The sequence below is a fragment of the Nicotiana tabacum genome, chromosome 7 (genome assembly GCF_000715075.1).
Source record: "Nicotiana tabacum cultivar K326 chromosome 7, ASM71507v2, whole genome shotgun sequence".
In the NCBI taxonomy this organism is placed as follows: Eukaryota; Viridiplantae; Streptophyta; class Magnoliopsida; order Solanales; family Solanaceae; genus Nicotiana; species Nicotiana tabacum.
The window spans coordinates 65,362,035-65,381,001 of record NC_134086.1 but is presented as its reverse complement, the minus strand read 5'-3'; positions in this window follow the sequence as shown (position 1 = coordinate 65,381,001).

Genomic DNA, 18,967 nt, shown 5'->3' with positions numbered 1-18,967 from the left:
TACCAACTGATGCTAATGCATGATTTTAGAGATATTTATGCATTTTAAAACTATTATAGGAAAAAATTGGGTATCAAGAGCTGCCCCTCTTTACCCAAGAAGGATGAAAGAATTTTCGGGTAAAGAAACGATTGCCAATTTTGACCGAATGTGATATTTTGAAAAAATATAGGCCGAACCCTGGTCTTTGAGCTGCCTACATATCCCTGATTTCACAAGAATCAGGTATGTGTAGTTCCAGATCCATCGGTGAAATATATCGATGAAGTCATTACAAGAACGGACACGAAATTTCGGGATGGATGTAAGAGTGGTTATGGTGAACGATCAAGTTTGAGATTATTGAAGGGACTGGAGCAAGGTCGATCCTGCTGGGATAGCGGTTGCTTAATGGTCATTTGCAAATAAAGAGATGCTAGAAACATGTATTTGTGCGAAATTTAAACATGATGCAGATTCCCTTTGGACCATAAAATTTGTCTTCGGACGGTTAAGGATGACGTCCTCAGACCATGATATCCCGGGCCATGAATTGTTGAGTGAGGGATTCGTATGTCATGAAATAATGTTCTCGGGCCATGAAGATGGTGCCACCGAACCATGATGCCGTTGAATAATGATATGCAAATTTTAGAGATCCTTAGGCCATGGCATGGTGTCTTCCGGCTATGAGGATGATGACTTTAGACTATGATGCCTTTGGAAAGATTGGCATTATTTCAGCCCATGAGATGTAATAATATGATGTTATCAAGACAAGGCTTAGTCTTGTGAAATCGAGGGCAGAGCCTAGCCCGGTAGAAGAGCAAATAGATAGTACTGGAATAGAGAAACATTTATGCAAGGAGGGACAATGCTTAGTCCCATGCAAATAGAAGGCAATGCTTAGCTTATGCAAATATGGAGGCAGGGCTTAGCCTCATGCAAGATTCGGTATAGGTCTTAGTCCCATGCAAGATTCGAGACAGGGCTTAGTCACATGCAAATGGAAGGCAGTGCTTAGCCTTATGCAAATATGGAGGTAGGGCTTAGCCTCATGCAAGGTGCGGGATAGAGCTTAGTCCCATACAAATAGAAGGCAGTGCTTAGCCTTATGTAAGATGCGGGACAAGGCTTAGTCCTATGTAAATGGAAGGCAGTGCTTATCCTTATGCAAATATGGAGGTAGGGCTTAGCGTCATGCAAGATGCGGGATAGGGCTTAGTCTCATGCAGATGTAAGGCAGTGCTAAGTCTTATGCAAATATAGAGGTATGGCTTAGCCTCATGCAAGATGCGGGACAGGGCTTAGTCCTATGCAAATAAAATGCAGTGCTTAGCCTTATGCAAATATAGAGGCAGGGCTTAGCATCATGCAAGATGCGGAACAAGGCTTAGTCCCATGAAAAGGGAAGGAAGTGCTTAGCCTTATGAAAATATGGAGGTAGGGCTTAGCCTTATGCAGGGTTTGGGATAGGGCTTAGTCCCATGCAAGTGAAAGGAAGAGCTTAGCCTTATACAAATATGGAGGTAGGGCTTAGCCTCATGCAAGGTGCGGGACAAGGCTTAGTCCCATGCAAATGGAAGACAATGCTTAGCCTTATGCAAATATGGAGGCAAAGCATAGCCGCATGCAGGGTTAGGGACAAGGCATAGTCCAATGCAAGTGAAAGGCGGAGCTTGGCCTTTTGCAAATATGGAGGCAGGGCTTAGCCTCATGCAAGATGCGGGACAGGGCTTAGTCCCATGCAAATGGAATAGCAAATAAGGGTAGAATATTTCATAGCTGGGGATATATTCAGTGTTCGGTGGCCCATTTGATAGTGATTTTGCTTCGTGTATATATCTGCGAATGCTATTGCTATGTCATATATGCTTGCGTTCAAAGAAAAATTGCAAGTTTTGTGAGGGGGAGGTTGGTTCGTGCCTTTGTCCGCTGGCCTTGCCTTGTTTGAGTTTCCCTGGGTAACACCTAGCTGTTACGAAAATAGAGTTTTCGAAAATATGAAATTATTGATAAAAAAGAGTCATTTTAGAAACATAGCGAAATATCAAGTAGTTTTAGATGAACTAGTGACTGTAACACATTTCAGAGACATTGCAGCTTTCTCATGTTAGAATTTTGAGGGTCTTCCTCAAAATTCTGTCCAGTTTGGTAGATGATCTTTCGGCTATTTGCGAGCAACAAACTCGTTGATCCTTCTTCGGAATTTTGAGAATCCTTCTCAAAATTCTGCCCCGGTTTCTTAACCAATTTCTGATTTTCTGGCATGTAATGGCATTGGCTGGACTTGCTCCGGAATTTTGAGGGTCCTCCTCAAAAATCTGGCCCAGTTTCTGATCTTGGAGGAATTGGAAATTTTATTATGATATAAACAAACCCACAGGGTTGCCTACGTATCCCCTCTAAAACGGGAATCAGGCCCAGTGTAGTTCAATTATATCATAAGAAGAAATGTAAGTAGTCTAAATATGGTATCTCTTGACTACGTCTGAATTGATTGGTTTTGGCCAGACTTCTCCATCTATTTCTGCAAGTATGAGTGCTCCTCCTATTAGCACCCTGTGAACCATATAAGGACCTTGCCAGTTGGGAGAGAATTTCCCTTTGGCTTCATTTTGATATGGGAAGATCTTCTTCAGCACCAACTATCCTGGTGCAAACTGTGTTGGTTGACCCTTTTATTGAAAACTCTAGACATTATATTCTAGTAAAATTGACCGTGACATACTGCGTTCATCCTTTTTCCATCTATAAGGGCCAATTGCTCATAGCGGCTCCTTATCCATTTTGCATTGCTGAGTTCGGCTTCTTGTATGATCCTTAAAGAAGAGACCTCTACCTCGGCTGGGATGACAGCTTCGGTACCATAAACCAGCATGTAGGTAATTGCCCTGGTTGATGTGTGAACTGTAGTGTGGTATCCCAACAAAGCAAATGGTAGTTTCTCGTGCCATTGCTTGTGGTTTTCTACCATCTTCCTTAGTATCTTCTTGATGTTTTTGTTGGTGGCTTCTACGGCTCCATTCATTTGAGGTCTATAGGCTGCGGAAATCTTGTGCTTGATTTTGAAAGTCTCACATATGGCTTTCATCAGATCACTGTTGAGATTGGCGGCATTATCAGTGACAATAGACTTGGGAACTCCGAATCGGCAAACAATATGATCTTTGACAAAGTTTGGGATGACTCTCTTAGTTACAGCTTTGTAGGATGCAACCTCTACCCATTTTTTGAAATAGTCAATAGCTACTAGAATAAACCTGTGCCCGTTTGAAGCGGTGGGCTCGATAAGACCGATGACATCCATTCCCTAGGCGGCGAATGGCCAAGATGAGCTTGTGGCATTGAGCTTATTTGGCGGCACTTTTATCATATCGGCATGCACTTGACATTGGTAACATTTGCAGACATACTAGACGTAGTCTGTCCCCATAGTCATCCAAAAGTAACCGGCCCCAAGTATCTCCTTGTCCAGGACAAAACCATTCATATGCGGGCCGCAGGTCCCAACATGTATCTCCTCAAGTAGCTTAGAAGCCTCTTTTGCGTCGACACATCTTAACAATCCCAATCAGGAGTTCTTCTATACAAGTTCCTCCGCTGTGGAAGAAGTGATTGGACAATCTCCGAAGTATACGTTTCTAAGTGTGGTTTGCATACTCTGATATTCTCCTTTTGCCAAATACTCTTTGATGTCATGGAACCAAGGTTTTCCATCTGTTTCTTCTTCAACATAGGCAAAATACGCCAGCTGATTATGAATTCTCACTGGGACGGGATCAATGAAATTCTTGTCCGGATGTTGTATCATAGATGACAAGGTGGCCAATGCATCGACAAACTCATTCTGAATTCTGGGCACATGCCGAAACTCTATCTTATGAACCTCTTTCTCAATTCCTGTACATAGTGTAGATATGACAATATCTTGAAATTCTTGATGGCTCACTCTCCTTGTACCCAGTGCACAAGCAAATCTGAATCACCTATTACCCGCATTTCCTGAATATTTATGTCGATTGCCATGATGTGCCCTAGTATGCAGGCTTCATACTCTGCCATGTTGTTGGTGCATGGAAATTTGAGTTTCGCAGATACCTGATAATGTTGACCTATTTCTAATATCAAAACCGCTCCAATGCCCACTCCTTTGAAATTTGCAGCTCCATCGAAGAACATCCTCCAACCGTCGTACGCTTCGATAATGTCCTCTCCTACGAATGACACCTCTTCATCAGGAAAAATACATTTTTAGAGGTTTGTATTCTTTTCCCATCGGATTTTCAGCAAGATGGTCTGCCAATGCTTGACTTTTGACCGCCTTTTGAATTACGTAGACGATGTCGAATTTACTCAACAGTATCTGCCACTTGGCTAACTTCCCAGTTGGCATGGGTTTCTGAAATATGTACTTCAAAGGGTACATCCTAGATATTATGTATGTGGTATAGGCACAAATGTAATGCCTCAACTTCTGGGCCGTCCACGTCAAAGTATAGTAAGTGCGTTCCAGCAGAGAGTATCGTGCTTCATAAGGTGTGAATTTCTTATTTAGGTAGTATATGGCTTACTTCATTCTCCCTGTCTCGTGTTGTCCTAGAACACATCCGAAGGCTCCATCCAATACAGATAGATAGAGTAGCAAAGGCCGTCCTGGCTCTGGTGGGACCAAGACCGGTGGTATGGACAGGTACTCTTTGATTTTGTCGAAAGCTTTCTGAAAATCCTCGGTCCAGCTTGTTTTGGCATCTTTCCTCAGCATCTTGAAGATGGGTTCACATATAACTATGGACTATGATATGAAGAGACTGATATAGTTGAGACGTCCTAGGAAGTTCATCACGTCAATTTTGCTCCTAGGCGGCGGTAACTCCTGAATAGCCTTAACTTTGGACAGGTCCAGCTCGATCCCTCGACGACTAATAATGAATCCCAGTAACTTTCGTGCGGGAACCCCGAATGCACACTTTGCGGGGGTTTAGTTTCAAGTTGTACCTCCTTAACCTGTCAAAGAACTTTCTCAAGTCCGTTATGTGATTCGTGACCCTTTTGGATTTGATAATGACATTGTCTACATATACCTCTATTTCTTTGTGTATCATATCATGGAAGATGGTTGTCATGGCTTTCATGTAAGTAGCCCCAGCATTCTTTAGACCAAATGGCATCATCTTGTAGCAGTATACCCCCCATGGTGTAATAAAATCTATTTCTCTGCGTCTTCTTCATCCACCAAGATCTGGTGATAACTCGCGAAGCAATCTACAAAGGATTGGAGTTCATGTTTGGCGCAATTGTCGATCAGGATATGTATATTGTGGAAAGTTGTCCTTGGGACTTGCTCTGTTTAAGTCTCAATAGTCAACACATACTCTGACTTTCCCATCTTTCTTCAGAACTGGCACAATGTTGGCTAATCGGATTGGGTACTCAACCACCCTGAGGACTTTGGCTTTGATCTTCTTAGTAACTTCCTCCTTGATTTTCAGGCTCATATCTGGTTTGAATTTTCTGAGTTTTTGCTTCACCAGCGGACACATGGGATTGATAGGCAACTCGTGAGCCACTATGGACTTGCTCAAATCGGTTATGTCATCGTATGACCATGCAAAAATGTCCTCATACTCTTTTAAAAACGAATGTACTCTTCTTTATCTGTCGGCGATAAGTGAATGCTGATGTGAGTTTCCTTGATGGTCTCGGTGTCCCCCAAATTTACTGCTTCGGTTTCGTCCAGGTTGGACTTAGGCTTATTCTCAAAGTTTTCAACCTCCCTGATAACTTCCTTAGGTATTTCATCTTCTTCATCCGAATCCCTATCCTCATATTGTGCTGCCTCATTACATGTCACAATCACCGGTTCATTAGGAAAAGTAATAATAACACTGTAGAAAAAAAATGTGAAAGATAATAATGAATAATAAAGAGCAATGCATTTGATTAAGGCTTAAAACATCCAAACAAGTACGGCTCGATGAATCGAGCATTTAATTTGAAACAAGTAAGTCTTTAAAACAAAATTACTGAAAATCTTAGATGCCTAGAACGACTATAGAAATAAAATCTACCAAGCTACCCAGGGACTCGGTTGGCCCAAGATGGTGTGGCAGTCCAGTTCTTGAGAACAACTCCCATTCTCCACAGTCTTAATAGTGAGGCCTTATTCCTCCTCCTCCTAAATTATTGCACTGCAATCCATGTCTTCATCCTCAAGAAATAAATTCCTCAGCCCAGTTAATGCTTCTTCTTCTACAGTTCCCCATATCGTGTTAGCTTGGTGAAAAGTTTGACCTAGATGTGGTACTGGTTGCTCGAGAGGGTAATAAGGTCCATTCCATGGAGGCGACCAATCATCATAATCCTGCCATGTATACTGGTATCCGAGCCCGAAGGTAGTACCATGACATTTTAGCTGTATTGGTTTGGTAATACCCTGGAGATTCTTCCCAAGCCCTTTGCCGGGTTCATACCCAGACCATGCCAGTATGCTTTCTATTTTGCTATTCCACCATTTGTCTTTCTCAAAGGCATTGACATGTTCAATGTGATGATAGGTTTCCCCTCCTAGCCTTCTTTTGTTCTCGATAACCGAGATGGTTTGACTGGTGTAAACAGGGTTACTCCCGTCTCCATGAATGATTACCTCCTGATGGTTCCATTCAAATTTCACGGCCTGATGTAGTGTGGAAGCCACAACCCCAGTGGCATGTATCCATGGTCGGTCGAATAGAAGATTGTATGAAGCTGATATGTCGAGCACCTGAAATTCAACGTCGAACCAAGTTGGCCCTATCTGCAGACAAAGATTAATTTCCCCAATTGTGGCCCTTCGAGACCCATCAAAGGCTTTCACGTTCATATTTCCTACCCGTATTTCATGGAAACCTTTGCCTAATATTTTCAGAGTATCCAACGAACAGATGTTGAGGCTTAAACCCCCATCAATCAGGACCCTAGAGATGAATTTATCTTCAAATTACACTATGCTATGCAATGCCCGATTGTGATTCAACCCTTCAGGCGGTAGCTCATCCTCGTGGAAGATTATTTTATGACTTTCCAGCACCTTCCCTACCATGTTGGCCATCTCTCCGCAGGTGATATTGTTGGGTACATAAGCTTCACTCAACACCTTCATCAAAGCATTCTTGTGCGCCTCTGAATTTTGCAACAGTGATAGGATGAATATCTGACCTGGATATTGTTGATCTCAGCCATGTTCTTGATGAGCAGGTCCTTCTCAGCGGATTCTGGTGTATAGAAAGTTGGTTGGATAGAGTGAGGTACGGTTTCCACGTATATAGGGTTGTTTTAGTGAGTGCTAGGAGCCTGGTTGTAGTGGTGGTCATTGGTCGAGTTTTGAGGATCAGGAAAGTGTTGTGGTGTGTTCTGGGGAGTGTGATAAGTGGCGGTTGGTAGGTACTGGATTGGTTGATGGTGGTGTTGTGGCGGAGTTGGTATTGGTAAAGGATTGAGATTTTGAGGTGGGGTTGCACATTGATGCGGTGCAAGAGGGTTTTGTGGATGTTGGTTCAGTGTGTTTTTGAGAGGCGCTAGGTTTTTGGTGTTTTGTTGGTTGACGTCGGGGACATTCAGGGTGAGGGGTAGGTTTTCCAAGTTGCGAATCTGCTCAAGCTCTCCCTGTAGCTCCAGTATCTTTTGTTCCAACATTAAAACTAAGTCATTTGGTGTCGGAGTACTCCGTCCATCTGAAGTTTCTGCATTTTCTACATTCTCCTTTTGAATACCACTTAAATCATCCATTTTAGCTTTTCCTTTGCTCTTTGTATTACTTGGAGGAGGAGGAGGAGGTGAAGGGCCTCTAGATCTGGTGTGATACGTTGATGATGCCAGTATGTGCGAACCAACCTTAGGGGATGAGAATAAAGAAATAAATAAAACAAAAAGTAGACAAGTCAGTAAGAGTTCTGAAATGTTTCGTAGTATTTAAACACATATTGCGGAAATGTAAATTCACAACCTAATTTGGGAACCTCGTTGTGCTCGAGGTAGGTCTAGCGACAAATAAATTTGGAAAAATTTAGTGCCAATAATTGTCTCATTTCGTTAATGTGAGAGTAAACGACCCAAAACGAAACTAAATAAGATAATGTTGCTAATGGCACTTGGCCTTATTACATTTAAAAGGAAAGCAAGTAAATCTAATCTACTTGGTCCCAGAAGGACCCTCTCCATATCGGATGTTGTTGTCGATCAATTCTCCCAGCTCGTGCAGGTTCAGCAGTAGGAATGCCCTTGCCAGATGTCCTCCTTCATTTCCTTCAGCGTTCTGGCAGTCGGTGACCCTCTTCCTTATCTTCCCTTCCAATTCCATTAGATTGTATTCCAAATATTCCAGCCTCTCGCTGGATTTAACAGCTCTTTCTTTCCACTCATTAATCATTTCCATGTTAGCCTTATGTTGCGCCATATGCTCAGCTTCAGACTCTCGAACTCTTTTGCGCAGCTTGTTGTACTTCACCTCTGCTTCGGCAAACTCATCTATGACCATGTTTCCTGGACCAACCCTTGGCTCAAAGACTCCTGATAGATTATCATCCAACCATGAGGGGTAAAAGTATGAATGGCCCGCATGATATCGGTCCGGCTCGATAGTATCCTTCTCCACAATAATCTTCAAAGTCCACATATATTGTGCTTCATTCTTATATGGGATGGCATCACCTTGGAAATCGGCTCTGAAGTGACTCATTTTAGTGACTCGTGGTATGACCTATCTCCTGCATGCCTGTCTCATAACCCTGAAGGGAGCATAAGGGTATATCCCCCTCAACCCAATCAACACCAAGTGTGATACATCCCTGGATCTGATGATGAACTCATCGGTGGGGAACCACTCAAACATCCACTAAACCTAATCCTCAATTAACTTGTTGAAAAACTGTACCTATCCTACAACATCCTTAGGTTGAGCGAAGATGGCTGGAATGTAAGTCATTCTCTTAGAGTGATAGAAGGATATGTGGTCGTTCCATGGCCTTCGTGGAAACTCTTGGCGATATTGGCCCCTTTGGAGATGTTCTAACAGTCAGACTTGTAATAGCAAATTGCAACCCTCAAAGAATCTGGATCTCTTCTGACAACATTCTAAAGCCCGATACATATCCGCAATGATCATAGGGACAATAGTATATATCTGCCCCTCGATCCCGTCCATCAGAGTTTTGGCCTCTATGGCCAGCCTAGTATGGATTCTATCCCCTTGGATTGGGAATATCAGCATGCCCACAATGAACACGAAGACCCTGCAATGAACCTAGCCCAGGGAGGTGATTGAGAATTCATCATCAAAAATACGGTAAGAGCTACTATGACCGTATCTTTCAGAGAAGAAGTCAAAAGGTACGTAGGAGCTTTTCAGGAACTCTAAATCATCATTTTTCTTCAGCCCCGTCATCTTAAGGAACCCTTTAGAGGTGCGATTTTCAGGTGCCAACAGACCAGGGCTATCCCATGGTAGCCCAGCAAATCCTCTTATTTCTTTTAGGAGAGGAGTGATTTCTATATCCCCGAAGCGGAACACAACCCTTACCTTATCCCTAAACAGAGTGGTGGCCTCGATCAACATTTTGTTTGGTTGAAGATCCAATAGTGATGGCAAATTCCCTAAGACTCTTTTCACATGATTTTGGTCACTTGAGGGAAGGTCCCCCACCAGTCTATCAAAAGTGTAGGTATGCTACCAACCATACCGAATATGGGGACTCCGTGCCTCATTTTTTGCAAAACAAGAGATAGTTAGGCCCTTTCCCCCTCTAGGTTTATCTATTTATACAGTAATGATTAGCATATTGACACTTATTTCTCCAAATTAATGCACACAATCATTGTTACTTCCGTTGGGATTGTGGAAAACCCGATGGACTTTTGGACGAGCCTTGTCTTAAAGGGTTATTATGCGGGCAACATATTAACCCATCTAGGTTTGACCATGATGCATGTACAATTAATCAGAGTAAGGCTGCTATAGAGGTCTAGATTGGGACCCTCAAGCGGACAACTTGAGGGGGAAAGGCACGGAACCATCAGACGCACCGCTAATCGACTAGTTTTACCACAAATACGCCTTTTCCGAATTTAAAGGGTGATATGTAGGAAAAGCGCAAACACTCATCAAACATTGCTATATGATTGATTACGCACGAGTGGAATATGATATTGAGCATGATTTATGCAATAATAAATAGCATGTTGTCAAGTATTTGCACGTAAAAAATGATAAATGCAGTATTTAAATAATCAAAAGATAGTTACGGAAAAGGAAAACAAAGAGACAAGTCAGTTTACGAAAAATAAAGAAATCATAAATGCTTGAAAATAAGCAGTTAAATTCAAATAAGGGGGAGGCTGCACGGGATAAAGCATGCTAAGACTAATTCACAAAAATAAGTTTGTCATGGTAAGAGCCTAAAATATCCCTAGCAGAGTCGACATGCTGAAGCGCCCCCTTTTCCCTCGCGGGGTCCGGGTTTGACATTCATGGGGGAACAATTCATTTCCTTTTGGGAATTGGGTATTTGAAGAGTCGCCACCTAATGGATTAAGATGCGTTAGGGCACCTAGAGCGATTAACTTATGTGACTAGTTTCCATTACCAGAGATTAGGGTAAGAGCTCGAAATAACCTTGAGGGAAAGGTGTTAGGAAACCCTCACAGTCCACAAAGGTAGGTCCCGACCGAACTTAAACTACGTGAATTAGTCATTTAAAAAGTAAACAGTCTTAGCATATATTTGCAAACAAAGGTGGTTTCCACAGTCTAAATACACATATGATCCAGGAAATCTAGATAATGAAAGTAAAAGAGGTTTGGATAGCTTAAACACATATATATGTAAAGAAAAAGGAAGTTTAAATAATTTAAACACATATAAGAATTGCGAAAGGGAAGTCCTAAGTTGATTAGGCTGCAGGATCAATCTGTGCAATGCCCGATAATCCTCCTCAACTAGAGGGGCTACACGTGACATTAGCGTGTATGTCATCATATCCTTTTACTACCAATTACCCTCCCCTTAATGGTTATATAAGCGAGTTTGATTAACGTCCTCTAAGTGTGCTGCTACTCGTCCCTTCCTTGTGGTCCTGGAGGAGCTTAGGACCTCTAAATCTGGGCAGTTCTAGACAAACCTAAGGTATTTAAAAGGCAAAAATCTAGGCAACAAACAAATAACATATAGGACAAGAAAATAGGGAAAAGCAATGAAAAAGCTCATGTTTACATCCGCATGTATATAGGCAAATAAACAACACGTCTCAAACAGCTAATTTTGAAGAAGTTCAGAAAGCCTAGGAATATGATATCTAAATGAATGTTACAGATACAGGATATGCAATGTTTGTTTAAGGGAAGTGGCAGAATCCTAACCAGTTGGCTACTGATTTTATAGCCTGTTAAGCATGAATAATTTCACACATAAACAGAAGTGGATTTCATAGTTATTTAATGGCCTAAGGCTTGCCTAGGTGTGTGTCTATATGCAGTCATAATCTGGCAATTAATTAAACAGCTTGAAGTGAGTTAATCATATAGGCATGCTGATCTAAGTGACAAAGACTGATTTTAGGCATGCGAACAGTAGGACGTGATATCTATGTGTTTGGACTATTTTTAAACCCTTTCATAGACAACTATTGATTTGATCGAAATAGACATTGTGCAAACATATGCAAATAGAGTTCCTAGAAAACATGGTATCTAATGCATACAGGAGATGACTACTTTTATTAAGATAGGATTATTAACCTAATAGCAGGGTCTCCAAGTGAAAGTACTTATGCAAAATCAAACTTGGAATAGACATATATGACATGTAGTATGCCGAAGCAATAAACGTGAATACCCTAAGAACAGGATGTCTCGTGTGCAGGTTTAACATGGTTTGAATGCAAATAGACACACCAGTCCTAGAACACGATTTCTAGTGCATATTTGCGTAATGTAAAGCCTAAAAACATGATTTCTGCCCAGCATTACCCCACGGTAACATACAGCTACCCTCCTATTTCACTAGTTACCTCAATATCTATTTACAAATAATTATTACAGACCAGAATTGAATATATTACATAAATGCAATAGAAATTAAGTTATAGGGAGCCTGATGCAGGCCCAAAGCAAACCTGGGGTACCAGGCCTTCAGTAGTATCAAATGCCCAAGATTTCATTGCCACATTTGTGTCCAGGTATGTCAGAGTTCCCTAAGGACCTCAAGGATCCCTAGAAGTGCTCACACCCAGACTTTTATCAAATAAAGACTGATTATGTGTGGTGCGGAAGAGCCAGCCCTGATATGCCAAAGTTTAGAGAGATCACAAGGATCTCTAAGCAGTACACATACCAGAGGGGAAGAACTTAATAACCTAAGATTAACTGAGAGTGCATAATTTTGAAAAGGTTTTGGTAAACAGTATAAAGAGGACTCTTAAGAGTGAAAGATTATTTGAAAACCAAAACTAGTTTGGTGGTAAAACAACTTGAGAAAGTATGAAAATACATTGAAATCAGAACACAAATCGTAGAACAACCAGATTCAAAAATACTTGGCAAACAGATTCCACACAGGGAGAGAGAGGTTGGGGACACATAGAATACACCTTAGTGTATAGTGGAGCACATAAGCAACTAGATGCACAAAATTCTTAAGAGTTTGTAGAATTAATAAGTTAGTTACAAGGGTAGGTGTTTGAGACATGGACCAGAGATTATATCAAAGACATGTTGAGAACACATAAACCTTGTATATGACCAAACACACAACTAGAGTTGTCTTGAGAGACTAGATGACTTAGCATGATCTCATTAGTAAAGCAGAGTAAGCAAGGACTTAAATGAACAGACTAGGCAAACACCACACAAGCACTCATAGTTTAGAGATGATAATCACATATAGAACAAAACAAGGTAAGGCATGCTAGATAAAGTAGTAGACAGGTCATTAGACATTCTAATCACAGATTGAACAGAACAAGGTTCAGACATGCTAGGTGAAATAGTAAATAGGCAATGTAGTTTGGACATGCTAATGAGCAAACAAGATTGAGACATGCTATGTAAAGCAGCAGACATGCAATTATCACAAGACATGATTGGGCATGTTAAACAAAGCAGTAAACAAGAATAAGAATGGAACTCATAATTGGTGAACTAGGGCACATAAGGTTTAGATTTCAAAAATTAATCAGGGGCATACCAGCTAGGAAGAAAAACGTAAAATGTAGAGCAAATGTTGTGCAATGGTTAGCCTTGGCTTTTAGCCGGCTAGGCCAAGGAATATCACAAGTAACAGAGAAGAATAGAGAGAGCTTTTAGAGTGTAAGTGTAGTGGTGAACTAATGTTCGTGTCTAGAAGTGAGAATAGAGGAGAGTATATATAGTAGTTAGGAATTAAACAGAATAAAGTAAAAGATCAATTGTTCAGCAATTAGAGAAATTTACAAAATTAATCATGCATAAAATCAGTAAGGTCTCCCCAAATTAAGGGGTAATAAACCAACGGTAAAGGCTATGACAATATTTAAGGAAAGAAGAATCGAGTAAAACTTAAGCACTTAATGGGCAATTAGGGGTAAATAACAAGGGTTTAATTAAGGAAACCATTTTAAGGAATCTATAAGTATTATAGTTGATTCTAATAAGGTAAGAAAAATAATTTGAAGGTGTAAAAATAGGGAAATAATCAAACCCAATACATAGGTCTTAATAGAGCAAATCAGTGAGTCAAAATTCAAACAAATAATACTGATTTAAGGGAGAATAATATAGGTTTCCATGAATAAATAAGTAGGCCAAGTATAAACACACAGAATCAGTTGAGAATCGAATCATAAACCCTAATAGAGACATACTAGGGTAAAAATCACAAGATATTGAATTAAGCTAAATGAAAATCATAAGAATCAAAGCATAGAATGAAAATGGTGCACAAGTAATATGGTCAAACTCAGAATCAAAGAAAAAAATGTCAAAAAATGGGGTTTTAGCATAAACTAGTTAGGGTTGAGGCAAACTCAACATAATCGGTCAAAAGCACATAAGAATAGAGGATCAAACATCCAAAGTCAGAAAATGTTTTGGAGAAAAGGATTTTCAGGAAACCCTAGTTTAAGAAAATGGAAAGTCACTCGTAAAACCAGAAGATTTTCATAAAAAACAAGTGAAATAAGTTCAATCCATCTCAGAACAAATCTGAGAAGTTCAAAAAACGAAATTAGGGTTTTAAGAAATAATACAAAGATGAAGACATAGGCTTAGAACTCTATAGGTTCAAGATGAAAATAAGAAATTCTTACTCGAAATCGAACCAGAATGGTCTGAAACAGGTAGAAAGAACCAAAGGCGTAAGCGGACTAACCCTAGTCCCTTGAGGACCTTAGAGACGGAAGTACTCAACATAGGAGAAGCCATTAGAGGCCTGGGGTGGTGAGAAACCACCATGGATGGTGGTGGATGAGTGACGGCGAGGGTGAGTTAGGGTTAATATTAGAGAGCATTTGAGATGAGGAGAGGTGAGTGACAGCGGGTGAGAGGAGAGAAATGAGAGGGTGTAAGGGGGGTCATTATGGTTTAATTATGGTAGGAAGGTTCTAGGTCGTTGATAAAAAATGATCAACGACCAGGATTCAACAAGAATTGGGTCGGGTAGGTAAGGGGTTTGGGCCTAGGGTTTTTGGCTGACTTATAAGGGTATTTGGGCTGGTAGATTTTAGGTTAAAATTGAAATAAAATAGGCTATTTGTTAAATACCCCAAACAATTGATTAAAAATAATTTGTAAAATAACTACTAATTATACAAAATGAATTTCATGCATAGAAATGTTTTAAAAATAGTTATTTAGTATATAAAAATACAAAGGACTAATTTCTGGTAAAATAATACAAAAATGTACGCATGGGCTATAATTGCAAAGTTATTGCATTAAAGGTAAAATACTAAGCAAATTAATTTAACAAATGTAGAAATTGTGGAAAAATACCAACTGATGCTAATGCATGATTTTAAAGATATATATGTATTTTAAATGAAATAGCTTGGCTTGCAAAATAAGATTGTACCTGCAACCCTGGTGCTGAATGGTTTCAACATGGCAAGTGAAACAACAAAGGGAGAAATTATTTTGCCAGTAAACGTAGTCGGGACCATACAAGACACCAGGTTCTATGCCATCGAAGGTGACATGAGGTATAACACACTCATTGGAAGGGCATGGATACACAACATGAGGGCAATGCCATCGACCCTCCATCAGATGATGAAGTTCCCGACAGAGGAAGGAGTGAAAATAGTCCGGAGAACAGCATGCTACAAAAGAGATGTTTGCAATCGAGGAAGTGGTGCCGATGTCGGAACCCTTGACCTCGGAGAAGTCAAGCTCCAAATATAAACATGCGGCTAAGTAGCAATCACAACTCCAAGTCTAAACGGAAGCAGGATAAACGGGTAACCGAAGGTGAAGAAGGGAACTCCCTAGCTCCTCGAGCATTCGTTTTCCCCGAGAAGCCCGATGCCACCAATTCAACCGCTCAAAGAAAGGTACACCTGAGAATGGTATCAACCCCCGAACTCAGGAAAAACTCATTTAGTTTATTATTGATAATATGGATTGCATTGCTTGGCCCCGTTCAGATATGACAGGGATTCAGCCTTAAATCACCCTACATAGACTGAGCAACAGTCATAGGTTTAAACCAGTAAAACAAAAAAGGAGGCCTCCAGTTCGAAAAACTTCGTATCAACATACAGGATGTACGAAGAACAAACAGGTAAAATAACGAAAGCCTATATTGATGATACGAATAGTTAGGTCCCTGTGCGCAGAGGACCATTATAATTCATTTGCAGGAAACAGTCAACGTTTTGGGGTGATGCATCATGAAGCTCAACCTAGAGAAACGTGCATTCGGAGTTGGCACGAGTGAGTTTCTCGGCTTCATGGTGTCAAATCGAGGCATTAGAATCATCCCCAACTAGGTCGAGGCTCTCGAAGATACCATGATCACGGATAGCAAGACCTCGAAGTCGTTGGTAAAGGATCTTTCAAGCTCGGCAAGATAGAAGCTTTCAAAGGCTCGCAATCTCGAAGACACCTCTTCCTACACGAAGGCCGTAGGTTTTAAAGCATGTGTTGCACTCTATTTCCCTTTGCTCGGATTTTGTCCCAAATGGGTTTTACCTGCAAGGTTTTTAACGAGGCAACAACTATGCGCTGCCTAATGAAAACTCAACAGTATCCAGGGTTTCTTTTTAATCAACCCCAAAAACTGGGGGGCATCACCCTCGAAGGTCATATTTTCAAGGAAAATACTTCATGCCTAAGAGAATCTCGATAGGAAAACTTTATAATGGGCCAAACGGTCAGATAAACCGTGTCCATATAGTAGTCAAGCCCCGACATCAAATCATGTACATATGTACCAATTTTGTTAATATAAAAAACAATTTGTATTTTAAAGAAGTCTACCACTACACGAACTCTACATCCTATGGGAATGACTTAAGAGCCAAAGCATAGAAGCACCCCAAATACTCGGGGACTATCATCGAAAATTCGGATTAATAAGACCTCAAAGAGGCACCCCCTCGAAACAAAGGCCAAAAGGCCAATATTCTCAGGGACTAACTTCTCAAAAAAGTTCGGAAATTTATCGGGAAACAAGTCCAAGTGACATACCCGAAGGCTACGGCCATAGTAAAGACTACGGTCATATAAAGGCTACAGCCAGATAACGCGGCTCGGAGACATCCTACTTCCGCTATAAATTAAAGGCCTTCAAACACTTTGTAAAAATCGATTAAATCAGACTACCCTCGGCAAAAGCAAAATTTAAAGGGCTTCGATAAATTCAGCTCTCAAAAAATCCAAGGGCTTCGATAACATCAGCCTTCGGAAATACCTCAAGAGGTATTCGATTATATTTACACAAACAAATTATCAATAAGGCTCCGATATGTCAAATCTTCGAAAAACCTACGGGTACAAAAAATACATGCTAAAGGATAATTAAATTTTCACTAAGTCTTTTAAGCCGAAATGAGGGAAAAATTATGTATCCATTATAAGAGCCCACGGGCCAACTTAAAGAGCCTAAGGGCTGATATATGAGAGCCTAAGGGCCGATATATAAGAGCCTAAGGGCCAACCCCAAAAGGCTTAAGGGCCAAACGTATTATACGAGACTCCATTCTCACTCGACCCGGACTCAAGAGTCACGGTATCTCGAGCTTGAGTTAGATTGATTTAAACTTGGCTCAAGGATTTCTATAAGCATCTAAGGGTTTACTATATCCCGAACTCAAGCCAATTCCAGAACTAATCATTAAAACAAAGTCTTCCATAAACAAAGGCAATGTTAAATCCAACGCAAACCAAAGACAAGATAAAAAGTTCCCCTCATATTTCCAAAAGATGATTACAGGAGATTTATACACAAAGAAGGCTTACAAAGAAACAAAATAAAGTAACCTAAAACTACTTCGGAGTCACATCTTTGGCAGCCGCATCTTTAGTAGACGCATCTTCGAGAGCCTCATCCTCGGGGGCTTCATCCTTGTCACATCCACTCTCGAAGCCACTGGCTGAATCATCCTCATTGGAAAACAGAGTGGTAGCCTCTTTTTCAAAAATCTTTGCCGCTTCGATATAACTTAGCCTCCACCGCAGTAGAGATCTCCCTTGCCCGAGCATTAGCTGCTTCGGCATCGGCTCGATACGAAGTCATAATTGCCGCAACATCAGATTTGGCCTTGGCCAGTTCGGCAGCATATCTGACTTTAAGCTCCTCAATCTCAAGGCCCCGAGCTAGGCTCTCCTCCTTCATATCACGAAGCTGGAGTTCGAGTGAAGCTATCTGCTCTCTCAGAGTTTCCTTCTCATAAGCGAGATTGTCCATACCTTTTCTCCACCCCATAGTTTCGACCTCTTTCATCTTAAGCTCTTCCCGAAGCTGCGCCTCCAAGTCGGCCTTCTGATGAAACTGTGAAATTAAAAGTGTCAGTCGCAGTATAAATTAGTGCATAACCAACCCTCGAGAGTTGTATAACCTTTTTAACATACTCGGCTCGACCTTGGCATGCCTGTGTCAACTCAACTCGTACATCATAGATCTCCATCTGCCCCCATTCGAATGGCCGCGCAGATGTCACACCTCTTTTTTCCGCACCCGCGAGGGACAAGGGAGTTTTTTTCAATTAAAGGACAATCGAAACGGGATTTGTTTATTTATTTCAGAGTCGCCACTTGGGAGATTTAGGGTGTCCCAAGTCACCAATTTTAATCCCGAATCGAGGAAAAGAATGACTCCATATTACAGTCTGCGTACCAGAAATCCGAATAAGGAATTCTGTTAACCTGGGAGAAGGTGTTAGGCATTCCCGAGTTTCGTGGTTCTAGCACGGTCGCTCAACTGTCATATTCGGCTTATTTATCTGATTTTAATACAAATATGAACTTATGTGCAAATTTTATGTTTTTACCGCTTTTATTATTTTTTAATTATTTTTACAAGAATGTGAACATTGTTTAAAAACATGTCTTTGGATTGCGTCACATAAAATGCACCCGCGAGCCGGAACGTATTTTTATTCAATGTTTTGGGATTTGGATTTGGGTCGCATAAATGCGCACCCGTGTTTAAGAATGTATTATTATTAAAATCATGCCTAAAGCGATTAGCGTGTTATTATTTATGGGTAAGACTGTGGAATTCACTAAACAATCCATCCCGAATTCTAAATACTCAATTAAACATTTATTGAGGGCCCCGCAGTTAGTGCATTTTATTGGGCGAGGCTCATCTCATTTTTATTTTTAAAAGGACAGTCCTAAAATGCCTACATTTTTTATTGAAATTTGTCTCTACAAAATAAAGGAGAAATATCTTAATTTATTTACATGTTATTACCTAGTTACATTATGCTAGGCATGTTCTCAGTTTGTCAAATAAAAAAAAAACAAGCAATTCTAA